Source organism: Heterodontus francisci, chromosome 4 (genome assembly GCF_036365525.1).
Source record: "Heterodontus francisci isolate sHetFra1 chromosome 4, sHetFra1.hap1, whole genome shotgun sequence".
In the NCBI taxonomy this organism is placed as follows: Eukaryota; Metazoa; Chordata; class Chondrichthyes; order Heterodontiformes; family Heterodontidae; genus Heterodontus; species Heterodontus francisci.
Genome location: NC_090374.1, coordinates 193,962,382 through 193,976,394, shown reverse-complemented (window position 1 = coordinate 193,976,394; position 14,013 = coordinate 193,962,382). Strand labels below are relative to the sequence as shown.

At 41.4% G+C, this 14,013-nt stretch overlaps 1 protein-coding gene across 8 annotated transcripts in view; it reads left to right on the top strand.

The window, feature by feature from the left end:
* LOC137369468 (receptor-type tyrosine-protein phosphatase delta) overlaps positions 1-14,013 on the top strand; it is a 618,622-nt gene that overhangs the window by 73,904 nt on the left and 530,705 nt on the right. The window contains exon 1 of one of the 8 annotated variants that reach the window (XM_068030718.1): positions 4,888-4,908. The exons of the other annotated variants lie outside the window; for them this stretch is intronic. The gene's annotated coding sequence lies outside the window, so the exon portion shown is untranslated. Of the gene's footprint in view, positions 1-4,887; positions 4,909-14,013 lie in introns of those variants that run through there. 8 annotated transcript variants of the gene reach the window in all.

Genomic DNA, 14,013 nt, shown 5'->3' with positions numbered 1-14,013 from the left:
ACCAGGAATTTTCTAATTACATCCTATTGACTGTCATTCTCCTTACATTGCAACATGGGTTACAAAGACATGATAGTTTGTGAATCTTATTCACATAATCCGGTTTCTGCTTGACATTCAGAAAAAACAATATACATCTTAATTAATAACAAAATACTGCGGATGCTGGAAATCTGAAATAAAAACAAGAAATGCTGGAACCACTCAGCAGGTCTGGCAGCATCTGTGCAAAGAGAAGCAGAGTTAACGTTTCGGGTCAGTGACATCTTAAGTTTTATTTTAGCTCTCCTGCAAAAGTTGCTGTAAATTAGTATTGTATGTGAATAGCCTGCACGATGGAGACTGATGAGTTGAATCATTTTCCCCAGTTACCCGACTTCAAAACACACGCTGAATGGCAAAATGACAGGTTAGCAGCCTCAAACTGGCTTGCACCTGGAGTATGTCACTCACATAAGTCAGTTTGTACTGCATTACTTGCACAGCAGTCACTGCACACCTGATTGCAACCAATAGTTCCAGGAATGTCTGCTGATACTCTGCTTTATTTTCTTTGACAAGTGTTGATAATATCTTTTCGCTCTGATCTGGCTGGTGCCCTTGATGTATTGTTTTTTGAAACCTGGAGATCCAGCTGTTGTGGCAAGCACGGAAAAGTTCTGAAAGGAGCACAATACCATTTGATCTCTGGTAACAAACCACAGAGTAAGCGAACCATGTAATTACTTCAATAATACATTGAAAGATAATCTATAAAAATTGCTGCCTTCCCCAATTCTTGGTCGAGTGTCTTCTCCCACGACAGCCACAGCTGTAATTTTCAAAATGGCGCAACAATTTTGGTAAATGTGAATGTACCAATTTCAAGATTGGGGGATTATAATAGTGTAACAGTGCGACCACGAAACATTGGGTCTGACTGCATGAATTTTACATATTCTGGTTTAGTCTGAGATTATATCTACGTATATAGAATTCTGTAATACAGAATGCAGTTTACTATTGATGCAGTCCATCACCATATGCAAGCAGTTTTATTATAATGGTGCTGTCAGCAGAAAACCAAAATATTAAATAACAAGCGTGTGCAAATTAGCATTTGCCTCAGTAAATGGTCCAAAACCTCAGTTAATGACAAAACAAAAGCATTTTAATTGGCCCTGTTGTGTCACAACACTCAATGATTGAGATTGCCGGAGATAATATTGACATCCTGTAATTATAAATGCATTTCATCAAAAGAGATAACACATTTTTTACAAAAAAAACCAAACTGTTTTTTATGCTAGAACAGAGCCTGGGTAAATCAACTGCCTTTGGTCAACTAGTAAAACTGATCTTAACAAATTAGTAAAATAACAAAACCATTAATAGACTGGATATGTTGGAAAGCTGGTCTCAATGCCAGCTCAGCTCTGTTCTGGTAGCATACCACACTCTAGGTGGGGGAGGTGCGGTTGTTGCGGAGGAGCGATAATTTCTCATCTGGAAATTACACAGTTACTTTGGGGGTTTGAAGAAATTCTTGCCTGTTAATATGCCAAAATGCAACTTTAAATTGGTTTGTATGCTTTTGCTGTAGCATTTTTATGCATTATTTTCCATTCCCTGTTCAGCTGGTTGAGTGAAGGAATATGATTGAAAATATTTCGAGATGATTCTTTTGTTGCAGGGCTGATGGTGGGGAAAGGGAGAGGAAGTCCCATTAAGTGCCCTTGGTTTTACTTTAATACCATTGGTCTTCTAAGCAATAGACATTTTGAACCTGAAATTGAACATAATATTGTCTATACAGGAATAGAAAGAATGATGGAAATGTGTCTAACTAAATGACGCCTGACAATGCAACAGCCCTGATGTCATCAGAGCGCTCCAAGCTGCAAGAATGCGCAAATGGTCAAACGGTCTCCTGCACTCAGTGAGATGCTGCACATGCGCAGCCCACATGTGCCAGGACTAACTCCCCGCTTTGGCCACTTGCTCCCGGCCTTGATGCTTCTTGCTGCTCGCTCCCCGCCTCCCCCACTCTCGAGCTGCTCACTCCCCACTCTCTGGCTGCTCTGCTCACTGCCCGCCGCCCCTTGTTCTCCGGCTGGTCGCTCCCCCACCCCGCCACCACCCTCTTTGGCCGCTTGCTCCCACTCGTTGCGCTTTCTGGCCGCTCGTTTCAGCCGCCCCCCCCCCCCCCCCCCCGCTCATTGGCTACTTGAACCACACCCTGCTCACTGGCCACCACTCGCTCCTTACTTCCCCCCTGCCTCCGCCATCTCACTCACTGGACGCTCGCTCCCCACTCCACGTTCCCTGCCCCACCCCCACCACCCCACTCTCTGGCCGATACAAATGAAGCAATGGCAGGAGCAGCAGGGGACTGTTGGGGGTGGGATGGAGGTGGCAATGGCAGCCTTTGACGGGATTTTAGGGTTAAAGTTGTTTTTCTGCGATAAATTGGGCTGCGCCATCTTTACTCCTGGCAGCTGCCTGAACGTCGCAGACAGTGATGTTTCAGTGGAAGAGGCTGCATTTGCACATGTGCTAGTACTGCGCCACCTAGTGGTTGTGTTATCAGCAAACGCAGCCTAAAAAAACCTCGAAATTGTAGCTCTGTTTGTCAAGTTTTTCCAGTGGACTCTAGATTGAGTAATTGTGGTCGTGGATTGGAAAATTGCAGATGTTACTCCATTATTCTAGAAGGGAGGGAGGGAGAAACCAGGTAACTGCACACCTGCCAGTTTAATATCATTTATTTATTTATTTTTTTATTTATTTAGAGATACAGCACTGAAACAGGTCCTTCGGCCCACCAAGTCTGTGCTGACCAACAACCACCCATTTATACTAACACTACAGTAATCGCATATTCCCTACCACCTACCTACACTAGGGGCAATTTACAACTGCCAATTTATCTATCACCTGCAAGTCTTTGGCTGTGGGAGGAAACCAGAGCACCCGACGAAAACCCACGTGGTCACAGGGAGAACTTGCAAACTCCGCACAGGCAGTACCCAGAATTGAACCCTGGCGACTGAGTTGGTAATTGGTTGGAAGATAGGAGACAGAGAGTAGGGGGTAAAAGATTTGTTCTCTGATCGGTTGGTTGAAAAAGATGGCATTAATGGTGTTGAGTTACAGATCAGCCATGATCTAATTTAATAGTGGAATAGACTCCTAGAGCTGAATGCGCTACTCTTCATCCTATGTTGATTTAAACAGTGTTTCTGTCCATCAACAATACAACCTTTTATATTGGTTGGGTGCGGTGTTCGAATTGTTGCTTCCTGAAGTGCAAGTTTTATACAGCCAGCGGCACCCCCAATATAAACCTGTCACATTTGCTAAATTCAGCCACTGAGAAGACCAACCTTTTATGAGGTCTTTCCAGCAACCGGATTTACCAAAATTGTCAAGTTTATATTGGGGTTACCTCTGGCTGAGAAAGTTCAGGATAACCATAAAAATCCCAGTATTTAGAAACAACAGACAAACACTGGGGAGACGCCGTTCATCTGCTCAGAGTGTGGGAAGGGGTTCGCTCGGTTATCCACCCTGCTGAAACACCAGCAAGTTCACAAGTAACTCGGGGATGAGAAGTTTCTGCCAAATGGCGGATTTCTGACATTGGGGTTTCGGAAATCCACCATTGGCTTCTCCCTTTCCCAACCTTTTAATGCCAGACAACTACAAAGCTGTCTTTGTCTTTTTATTTATTTTGTTACACCTTGGTGGAAATGAACTTCAACCAAGAAAGCAAGTGGGTGGAACTGCATACTCCTTCACAACTTTGGGTGGCGCAGTGGTTAGCACCGCACTCACAGCTCCAGCGACCCGGGTTCAATTCTGGGTACTGCCTGTGTGGAGTTTGCAAGTTCTCCCTGTGACCGCGTGGGTTTTCACCGGGTGCTCCGGTTTCCTCCCACAGCCAAAGACTTGCAGGTTGATAGGTAAATTGGCCTTTGTAATTTGCCCCTAGTTTAGGTAGGTGGTAGTAGAATTGTAGGGATGTGGTAGGGAATATGGGATTAATGTAGGATTAGGATAAATGGGTGGTTGATGGTCGGCACAGACTCGGTGGGCCAAAGGGCCTGTTTCAGTGCTGTATCTCTAAATTAAATTAAATAAATAAAATAAAAAATAAAACTCCTCACCCTTCGATTTTAGTTTAAATGCTTATATCTGCTAATCTGTCACGGGTCAATTACAATGCTGCCTAAAGATCATCCTTGCAGTGTAGTTACCCGCAACCCTGACCTGAAATGCCCATGAGCCAGTAACGTTTTCTGGGGAATGTGTGGAAATGTTCCTTTTAAACAAACATTCCCATGAGAAACATATCTGTTCATTTGGGTGTCCTGTATCACAGGCTGCATTTAGTTGACCAATATTCTACTTCTTTTTGATTACAGCTATTCCAGGGCTTCATTAAGAGTAAACACTATGTGCTGTGGTTTTAATTTTTTCGGAAAATTATAACTTATACACAATATGTTGCCAAGGATAATAAGTGGTTCCTCAATAAAAAGTCCAGGATAAGCAGTTCTTATGTAACTGCTGCTTGCAGTGTGGCTTCAAAATGTTTATGTTTTCAAGACTCTGAACTAATTTTATTTTTTGCTTACCAATTAGTCACTGTGCACAATCCTTACTTGCCAAATCCCACCTACTACTTCTTTCCAAGTTTTTTTGAGTCATCAGTAGTAAATACTATCTGAGGTTTTGCTGAGCGTACCAGTCGTGAATGCTTTCCCCTGCTTTCCCTTTCCCCTCCATGCACGCTGGTACATTAGTAAATGTGTAGAAGTGTCGTTGTCAATGGGGCTTAAGTGAAAGTTACTACTTGTGAAAGCTGAAGAACAAGCAGAATTGGCAAACAGTTATTCCTACCATGATTGTGGACAAAATAAAAGAGTAAGTGCTAATTAAAGGAATATTTGTTTCCATTATCTTTTGAAAGTGGAGCCAGTAACATCAGGCAGTGCAATTTTGTATAACTGTGTAACTTAAATTCTACCATGCTTTTATGAAACTAACCTTGCGTAGACTGATGTTGGCAGTTGCTGTTGACCGAATGCTTTGGAACAAACATTGAGCAGCTGTGAAAACATTTCTTACTATGGATCTAATACAAACCCAATTTGAAACATTTGAACAGTAGGAATTCAGATGACTTCGGGGAGTGTACACTTGTGCCCAATTTACACCACAGTACCAGATTTAGTCCAGATCTTGTTTGTTCAAACTCAATTTGCTAACTCTCATTTCAACTACCAATTATGTTTGAAGCTGAAGGTTCAGGCTGAATTGTTGAATTTGGAGCAAATATAATTTTTTTTATATATAAAGCGGTACACTATTGGAACACCAAATTTGTTTGCACTGGGATGTCAAATGAAAACAATGTGAAAATGCCCAGCACCTGAATGAAAAATAAATCAGCTAGTGTTTTGTGTGTGACCCTTGATTGGAGCATTGCATCCAAATATTAACTTGTCTTTTCTCTTTCGAATGCTGGTCAGTCTGCTGTGCATTTCCAGTAGTTTTCTTTATATGCCAGATCTTAAGCAGTCCTGGTTTTCTTTTTATCCATGCTTGTGTTTCTGTTCATTTGTCCTACAGGGCTCATTTGATTTCACCTGCAGCAGTTAGACACAAACTATTACAAAACTGCTGTCCTCCTAGGGTAACAAGTTAGGAGTTACTATGTAACAGTGGACAAATTTGTTTATTTCACAATGTTTGATCCCTCCCTTGACTTCAGTATTTGCGCTACATTTAGTAACTGTACAAATGACAATCTTTTGTGTACGAGCTCATTTGGATTTGCGCACAATAGATGAGAAGCAGCATCTTTGTTGTTCTGAAAAAGATTTAACCATTTTATCATCAGCTCGCGATTCGTGCAGTGAAATCCAGCCTGTTACGGTTGAAGGGTGCTTGATTTATCAATTCATGTTCCAGTAACTGTTTGCACCACTCCTTTGGCTGGCTTCTTCTGTGTGCTCCACATAGCTTTAATAACAACAGCTGGACAATCCTATTAGCCTGCGCTCAGAAAAGATACAAAATCAATTGATCTGAATCCTTTTGAACTTTCGGATACATTCCTGAACCCTGCTGTTAAATTCACAAAGATTATCGCCAAAATCCTCCGAGAGAACACTGTTCGGCAAAAGACTTTACAGAAGGCATGCTTTGTTGTGTTATTATGAGTCACAGAATTTATTGAAATTTGCTATTTAAGTATGCAATTATCAGAAAGGGTTTGAGTAAAATATCTGGCATTTTCTAAGTGTAACAACAGCATAGTTGACAACAAATACACAATGACTTGTCTCAACAGCTTGGTGACAGTAAATAATAGAAAATAAGTGGAATCCCTTTGGCACTGCCGCACAGGTTCAACCTAGCAATCTCCTGAACACTGAGAAGTCCCAATCTCAATTGCCCTACTGGAGGGATACCAAGCTGACACCAGCCATTATCCCACAGGAATTGAGAAAAAAAAACTGAAACTAGAGTCTTTGCATGTTAGTGGTGGTGGGCACCTCCTGTCAGTGGGTCTTGGAGAGTCATTTGGCAGAAGGACCTCCTGCTTCTTAGTTCATTATACAAATAGGAATCCAGCTGTTCATGTGACAAGTACAGAGGAAGTATTCGTGCTGCAGTCGGGGGTTGCAGCACTTTTTCTTTAGGGTGTCGTGACAGTTTTTGAAGCTCATGCTTTTCTCAGTTGTCCAACTGAGCCTGCCCCCCCACCCCCCAAAAAAAACCCAGCAGAATAACAACACCCAAACTTAGCAGTAGAGCTGTCTGCATTTTACACAGTGCTGCATTTTTACATGAAGCTTTTCCTGATAACTTTTATTTTCTTTGCAGTTATTTCAATGTGTCCCGTATTTTAAGGCTACATGCTGTAATAGGCGAAATGCAGTGTTGTCTGAGAGCTAAAGCGTGTAAAACTTCTAAATTCAGAAAAGGCAGCCTTTTATTGATTTATACGCCTGCAAACTTAGCACACGGTGCCCTCTCGGGAGATACACATGCCCAGAAGTAGTGAGGCTCATTCCGTTTTGTCTGCATGTGCATTTTTTTGTGGGGGGAAAATAAATTGTTTGCATCAACACATTGTGTTGATTCTTATTTGACCATTAGTGATTGCTCTCAAAGGCCGTATACATAAAAGTACTGGCTTGTTATATGAAAAAAAAGCTAGCTGGTCCCAGTGGAGGGCTGGGTCCTGTAATAGTGCTCAGCAGGCAGCCTGAGCAGGGTATGAAGTGTTAGAACAAAGGAATAAATCCCATCTGTGATCCTCTTTACTCCTGTCATTTGGGAGTTGTAGCAACATGACCTGTGGAGAACACTTGTTTGTGGTGAGTTGGGGGGTAGGTAGGGGGTGGGGGGTAAGAAGCAGATTGAATAATGTATGAGGTGGTGGTTGCTTGCAATAGTACAAATGAGGGTGAGTGACTGAAATTAGCAATGATTTTAAGTTTATAATCTAACCTCTGGTTGTTCATTTCAAAATAACCTTTGTGCAGTGAGATTCCAGGTAACATTAAAAAGAAGTTTACCTCAGCAGCATTAGAATGGAAAATAGCTCGGCAGCGTTCACTTTTGCTGGTTTTATGGAGCAGAACACAGTTTGGCTGGGAAATTCGATAAATGCTGTAATGTGAGAGGGGTTGACATTCAAGGGCTGAAGGGTCACAGAATCGGGATTTCTCATGCATATTTGTTTGATAGTCTGGTAAGCAGCCAATTGAATAGAAGAGATGAGGCATTAATAGGGCTTTCTGAATAATCCATAAAGTCAGTGTCCCAGGCAGTATGAGAAGAAAAATGGCCCTTAATGGGCTCACTGGGTCATCCCTGCATTTGAAGCTTGGCTACAGAAGGTGATTTAGTGCACCATATCATCCAAAGCATTACACTTGTATGGTAAAATAAGTATTCTTCAAACAAACTGATTTATTAATTGGTTTGGGCTTCATAGCTTTCAAGAAATACAAAATGCATCTGGGAAAGTCTGTAAAATATGCATCAAGCAAGCTGAACTGTGACACCATTCCCTTTTAAGGAAAAACAGAGGTGAAAGTTTAATACAGTGTATGTTCTCTGAAGCAGATAAATCCTGTAGAGAATGCTGGATGCTTCATAATAGGGGAGGGGAAAGTGTCAGTCGTGAAGAAACTGTGCAGTAATTCAATCAGTTAAACCTCTATTGATCACTTTGGGTTTTACAGATTAGGCGGACACTCAGATTGAAGAAGGGGCCTCTCACAGTTCTGAAGGCTTCCAAAGAGCTGTCCGTTGGGCATAGTTTGAGCAGTGAAACTGATTTGTGTCTGGGTGGATTGTGGCGGAGTCAATGGCTGTGGCCTTCGGGGTGCCACTCCATAACAGCTGAGCATTGCTACATGCAGATGTTGCAAATAAATCATCAGCACAGAAGGAGCAGAAAGCAAGTCAAGTCTTGCCACCATAGTTTGTTTGAAGAACCCAATCTTCAGCTGAGCCTCAAGTTAAAAGCCTGCATTTGTGAAAATGAGGCACAACCTGGTTGGTGCTTTTGAGTTTGCTTTATGCCAACCCTGCACTTTTGAAAGAGAATTTAACTGTTCAGTATCACTGCTGTGTAAGAATCTTGCTTTGCTGCTGTGTGCTTTGTCAAGTTGCCAAAGTCTCCTTTTGTCCAGGGTGAAAGGTCAAGGTAATGCTGTCTGTATAACCAGCTGGTCCATAAGAATGTGGACATGAAACAGTAACAATCTGTCTGGTAACTTATTAAATGCTTCACAGAACGTAACATGACCCCTGTCAAAACATAATGTGGAACATTCTGAGCATATTAGCTGTCTGCCACTCCAAGGAAAAAAGTATCAAACTGTAAAGATAAAGAAACTGTAGCTGAAGTTAATCAGAATTATTTTGTGGAATTAATGTTCAGTTTATTGAGTAGAGATTTTACCCGTTCTCCATATTTAAACTCTAATAGACAGTTGTGCTTTTAAAAATATATATATATACCTTTCTGCCAAGTCTTGTGTATGTTCTCAGAGAAGAAATTTAACAAAATGACCTGCCCCCACCACCAAATTACATCCACATTAGATGTAACATAGGCTGCAAAAATTAGACAAGGTGACGTATAGCTTGCAACATCCGCGTTTGTATTTTTACTCCATTTACTTTGATGGTACTGCATCGGAGACAAGCTGTTCTGCTTACAGATATGTAAAATAGTATCTTATCCAGAGTGACTCAATTGTGACTACTGTCACTCCAGTGGTATCATTTACCCACTCCTGTGACACCAGATGCAGTGAAAGCGCTGGCATATATTGTAAAAGGTGAGGATCAGTATAGATTGACATAAGTGGGATTGTTTCCAGGGAGATGGCTGCCAACTCTAGCTGATAATAAACTGGCTTTAGTTTAAAGGGCATGTTACGACCAGGTAAAAAAGAGGTCTACGGTTCCTTTTCACACTTCACCTGGTCATACTGTAACAGGGTTTAATTTGAAACACACCGTGTTTAAGCTCCCCCTTGGTGAATTCTTGTTCACCGCTTTCCAATCATAAGTCAAAGAAACCAGCACAAACCGGCTTTCTTAGGTTTGAAGAAGAAACATTGAAATTTGTTAAACTTAAACTCTAATTCAGTTGATGCCTACGGATACATGCGGCGCCCCACCCTAGCATGCATATGCGATACACACATGCAAATAGAGACAGAAAAGAGCAGAAGAAAAATAAAGTGAAAAGGTTTGAGGCAATAGCTGAAGGATTGTTACAGTTCTTCGAGCTTACTGTAGAGTCCTTGATTGAAGGGAGACCTTGCTTTTCGTTGGGGCTTTTCGCTGTAGGAGACTTTTCGATGGTGGGGTTCATGTGTCTTCAGTGGATTCAGAGGCTTATGAGAAAGAGATGGGAGCAGACAGGAGAGAGATCTTCTCAGTCCAGGAGCAAACAGACTTTCTGCCCAAACTGTACAAATTCAAAAAACTCAGGTTGTGCAGCAGGTTAGTCCTGTGACTAGTTGGTTTGACCAGGTCCATATATTCGGACATCTTAGCAGTCAACCTGGAATGCAAACTCCCCCACCTTCAACATCTGGTGATCAAAAGTCCATTGTGGGATGAATGTGTCAGGGAATGGTCCTTTGTCCTTTCCAAGCACTGTCTGTTGATATGCAAATGCCCTTTCCAGCCACGGCTGATCTGTTTAACAAGTCCTTTCTTCACTCCAGTAACAGTTTAAAATCAATGTTCTTGACAACATTAATGTGCCTCATTCTTGGCAGGTGGGGGCCTAGCATGACAGGCATCGTTGTCCCGGTAAAATTAGTTTCAGCTTTGTAAAGAGAGATATGTGGTGATGTGATAATGTTACTCCTTCGTCTTTCTTATCTGCACAAAAAAAAAATCCTTAATTCTATGTTTCTTGAAACATCCATTTTGAAACAGTGTGGCAGCAATTTGCAGTACATTTGCAGCATGCCTTTACCTGGCTTACAAAATGGCAACTCTGAATGGAACATCCCATTGTAATGTAAGTTGTATGTGTAAATGGATAAAGTTAACATTTTTTGAGTCTCAATAATGAGTAGATTATGAGGGTGCTTAACTGGACTTGAATTTAAAGCATAAAAATATTCACAACAGTATTCTGGCTAAAGTGTTACCTTAAATATTTATTCACTTTTCTTTTGAGTCTTGAGTTTGTAATTATCAACATTTGATAGACACAATTGGTACTGTCCTCAGGGTAGGCTCTGAACCCTAGATGATACCTGAATATGTTCTCGTTGTGATGAGAAGAGCAGGGGTAATTGGGATGTATGATACGCCAGTTGTAGATCAGATAAAGTTTGGATTAGCAATGCAAGATTTTTCTGTTCAAGTTCTTTGCGGTGCTTGGACCAAAGGTGAAGGTTGATCTTTCAGATGTTTCGCCTCCGAGCGTTGTGTTGAATGATTTTGTCTTTGCACACTTCTAAATAATGGAATCGCATCAGTAAGAGGTTGGTAGAGCGAATTCATTGCTGAAGTGGCCTGCAAAGGCATAGCAAACTACTTTGGAAGATGCCTCAATATGGTCTCAGGATCTCTAGTCGTCTACTTAACGACCTGGTCAGCATTTCTTCCTTCAACCAGCATTGCCAAAAATCACAATTTATTTAATATGCTGTTTGTGTGCAAGTTGGCTGTCACACTTGCCTACTTAAACACAGTGACCACTTAAAAGTAATTAATTGGCTAATTGCTTTGGGACTTCTTGAGAAGCTGAGATGTGCCAAATAATCGAAGAACATTTTTAAGTAGGGGAAAGATGAATTACTGCCAAGAGTAATTTTCTCTAAAGGGCCACTGTCCTATGAAGTCTGGCTGGTATCTGGCATCATAGCAGGCTCCTGATGGGACTGTTTCAACAACACCTCTTTCTCTTTGATTTTTTTTTCATATATAGTTTCAACTCCCCTTTCTAATGAAGACATTTAGTTCCTGCAGGAATATGGTCCTTTGGATAGTAGGTGGGGGCTGATATCTGAGCAACCATTATTCATGTGTGAACCTTGACCATGAATGTTAGCTGGATATTCAGCTGCAGTGGGCATCAGTCCACCTGGTCTGTATGACGGTGATCCAGCAAAGTTATAGGGTGGGACTGCTTTCTTTTTGGGTTTTGAAAGGACAAATTTAATGAAATCTTTTGTGAACACTGGAGCAATCATATATATTCCTGTCATAATTGATTGGATATTGTGTATTGTTGCAGGTTAGCTTCAGTGAGCTGCCTTATGTACGCATCGCGTTGCACTACTTAGTTGTTAACGTTACATTGTTTGACATTTTGAGCTATAGATTCATTTACATTAACATAATTTGGGACAGCATTTCAGTTACACTGGCTTTCTTTGCCTATTTTGTTACTTTCTCATTATTTGTTTGAAGCAGAAAGGGACTTATTTGTGGATGGCTTTGGGGCATTGTGAATAAACACTTCGCTGGAGAAAAAATCAGATGTTTAGATTACCAAAATCTTACTCATTGTTTCTGAGTAAACAAAGCATCCGATAAAGGTCTATTTTGCCCAGAATTTGTGAGTAAAACAGTTAGTGACATTGGTAGATGGGCAATCACATGCGATTGCATGCAGATCCACACACTATAGCAGAAAACTGACACAACTGTAATGTAAACTGTTAAGGGATAATGACATGGGATAAAACGTGATGCGCAATGCATAATAACTCTGATCGTGTGCTGACAAAGCACGGAGAACATATTCAAAGCTAAATGTTTTGATCATCGCAGGATGCAATTTTGTTCTTAATCATCAGCCAAGTGATGGAAAGTGTTGTCGACAGTGCTATCAAGCAGCCCCTATCAGCAATAACCTGCTCACCAGTTTGGGTTCCGCCAGGGTCATTCAGCTCCTGTCCTCATTACAGCCTTGATCCAAACATGGACAAAAGAGCTGAATTCCAGAGTGAGGTGAGATTGACTGCCCTTGACGTCAAGGCAGCATTTAATCGAATATGGCATCAAGGAGCCCTAGCAAAACTGGAGTTAATGGCTATCAGGGGAAAGCTCTTTGCTGGTTGGAGTTGTGCCTAGCGCAAAGGAAGATGGTTGTTGTTGTTGGAGGCCAATCATCTCAGTCCCAGAACATCACTGGAGAAGTTCCTCAGGGTAGTGTCCTAGGTCCAACCATCTTCAGTTGCTTACGAGCATATGAACATATGAATTAGGAGCACGAGTAGGCCACTCGGCCCCTTGAGCCTGCTCTGTTGTTCAATAAGATCATGGCTGATCTGATTGTAACCTTAACACCACATTCCCACCTACCCCTAATAACCTTTCACCCCCTTGCTTATCAAAAATCTACCACTGCCTTAAAATATTTAAAGACTCTGTTTCCACTGCCTTTTGAGGAAGAGAGTTCCAAAGACTCACGTCCCTCTGAGAGAAAACGATTTCTCCTCATCTCTGTCTTAAATGGGTGACCCCTTATTTTTAAACAGTGACGCCTAGTTCGAGATTCTCCCACAAGAGGAAACATCCTTTCCACAACCACCCTGTCAAGATCCCTCAGGATATTATGTGTTTCATTCAAGTCATCTCTTATTCTCCTAAACTCCAGCGGATACAAGCCTATCATGTCCAATCTTTCCTCATAAGATAACCCGTCTATTCCAGGTATTTGTCCAGTAAACCTTCTCTGAACTGCTTCCAACACATTTACATCCTTCCTTAAATAAGGAGACCAATACTGTACACAGTACTCCAGATGTGGTCTTACCAATGCCCTGTATAACTGAAGCATAACCTCCCCACTTTTGTATTCAATTCCACTCGCAATAAATGATAAAGCTCTGTTAGCTTTCCGAATTACTTGCTGAACCTGCATACTAACCTTTTGCGATTCATGCACGAGGACACCCAGATCCCTCTGCATCTCAGCTCTGCAATCTCTCACCATTTAGATGATATGCTTCTTTTTATTCTTCCTGCCAAAATGGACAATTTCACACTTTCCCACATTATACTCCATTTGCCAGATCTTTGCCCACTCACTTAACCTATATCCCTTTGTACTCTCCTTATGTCCTCTTCACAAGTTACTTTCCTATCTATCTTTGTGTCATCACCAAATTTAGCAACCATACCTTCGGTCCCTTCATCCATGTCATTTATATATATTGTAAAAAGTTGTGGCCCCAACATTGATCCTTGCAGCACATTGCTCTTTATATCTTGCCAACCAGAAAATGACCCATTTATGCCTCCTCTCTGTTTCCTGTTAGCTAGCCAATCTTTTATCCATGCCAATATGTTATCACCTACGCCATGAGCTTTTATTTTCCGCAATAACCTTTGTTGTGGCACCTTATCAAATGCCTTCTGGAAATCTAAGTACAGTACATCCACCGGTTGCCCTTTATCCACAGCACGTTACTTCTTTATTTTTTATTTTATTTATTTAGAGATACAGCACTGAAACAG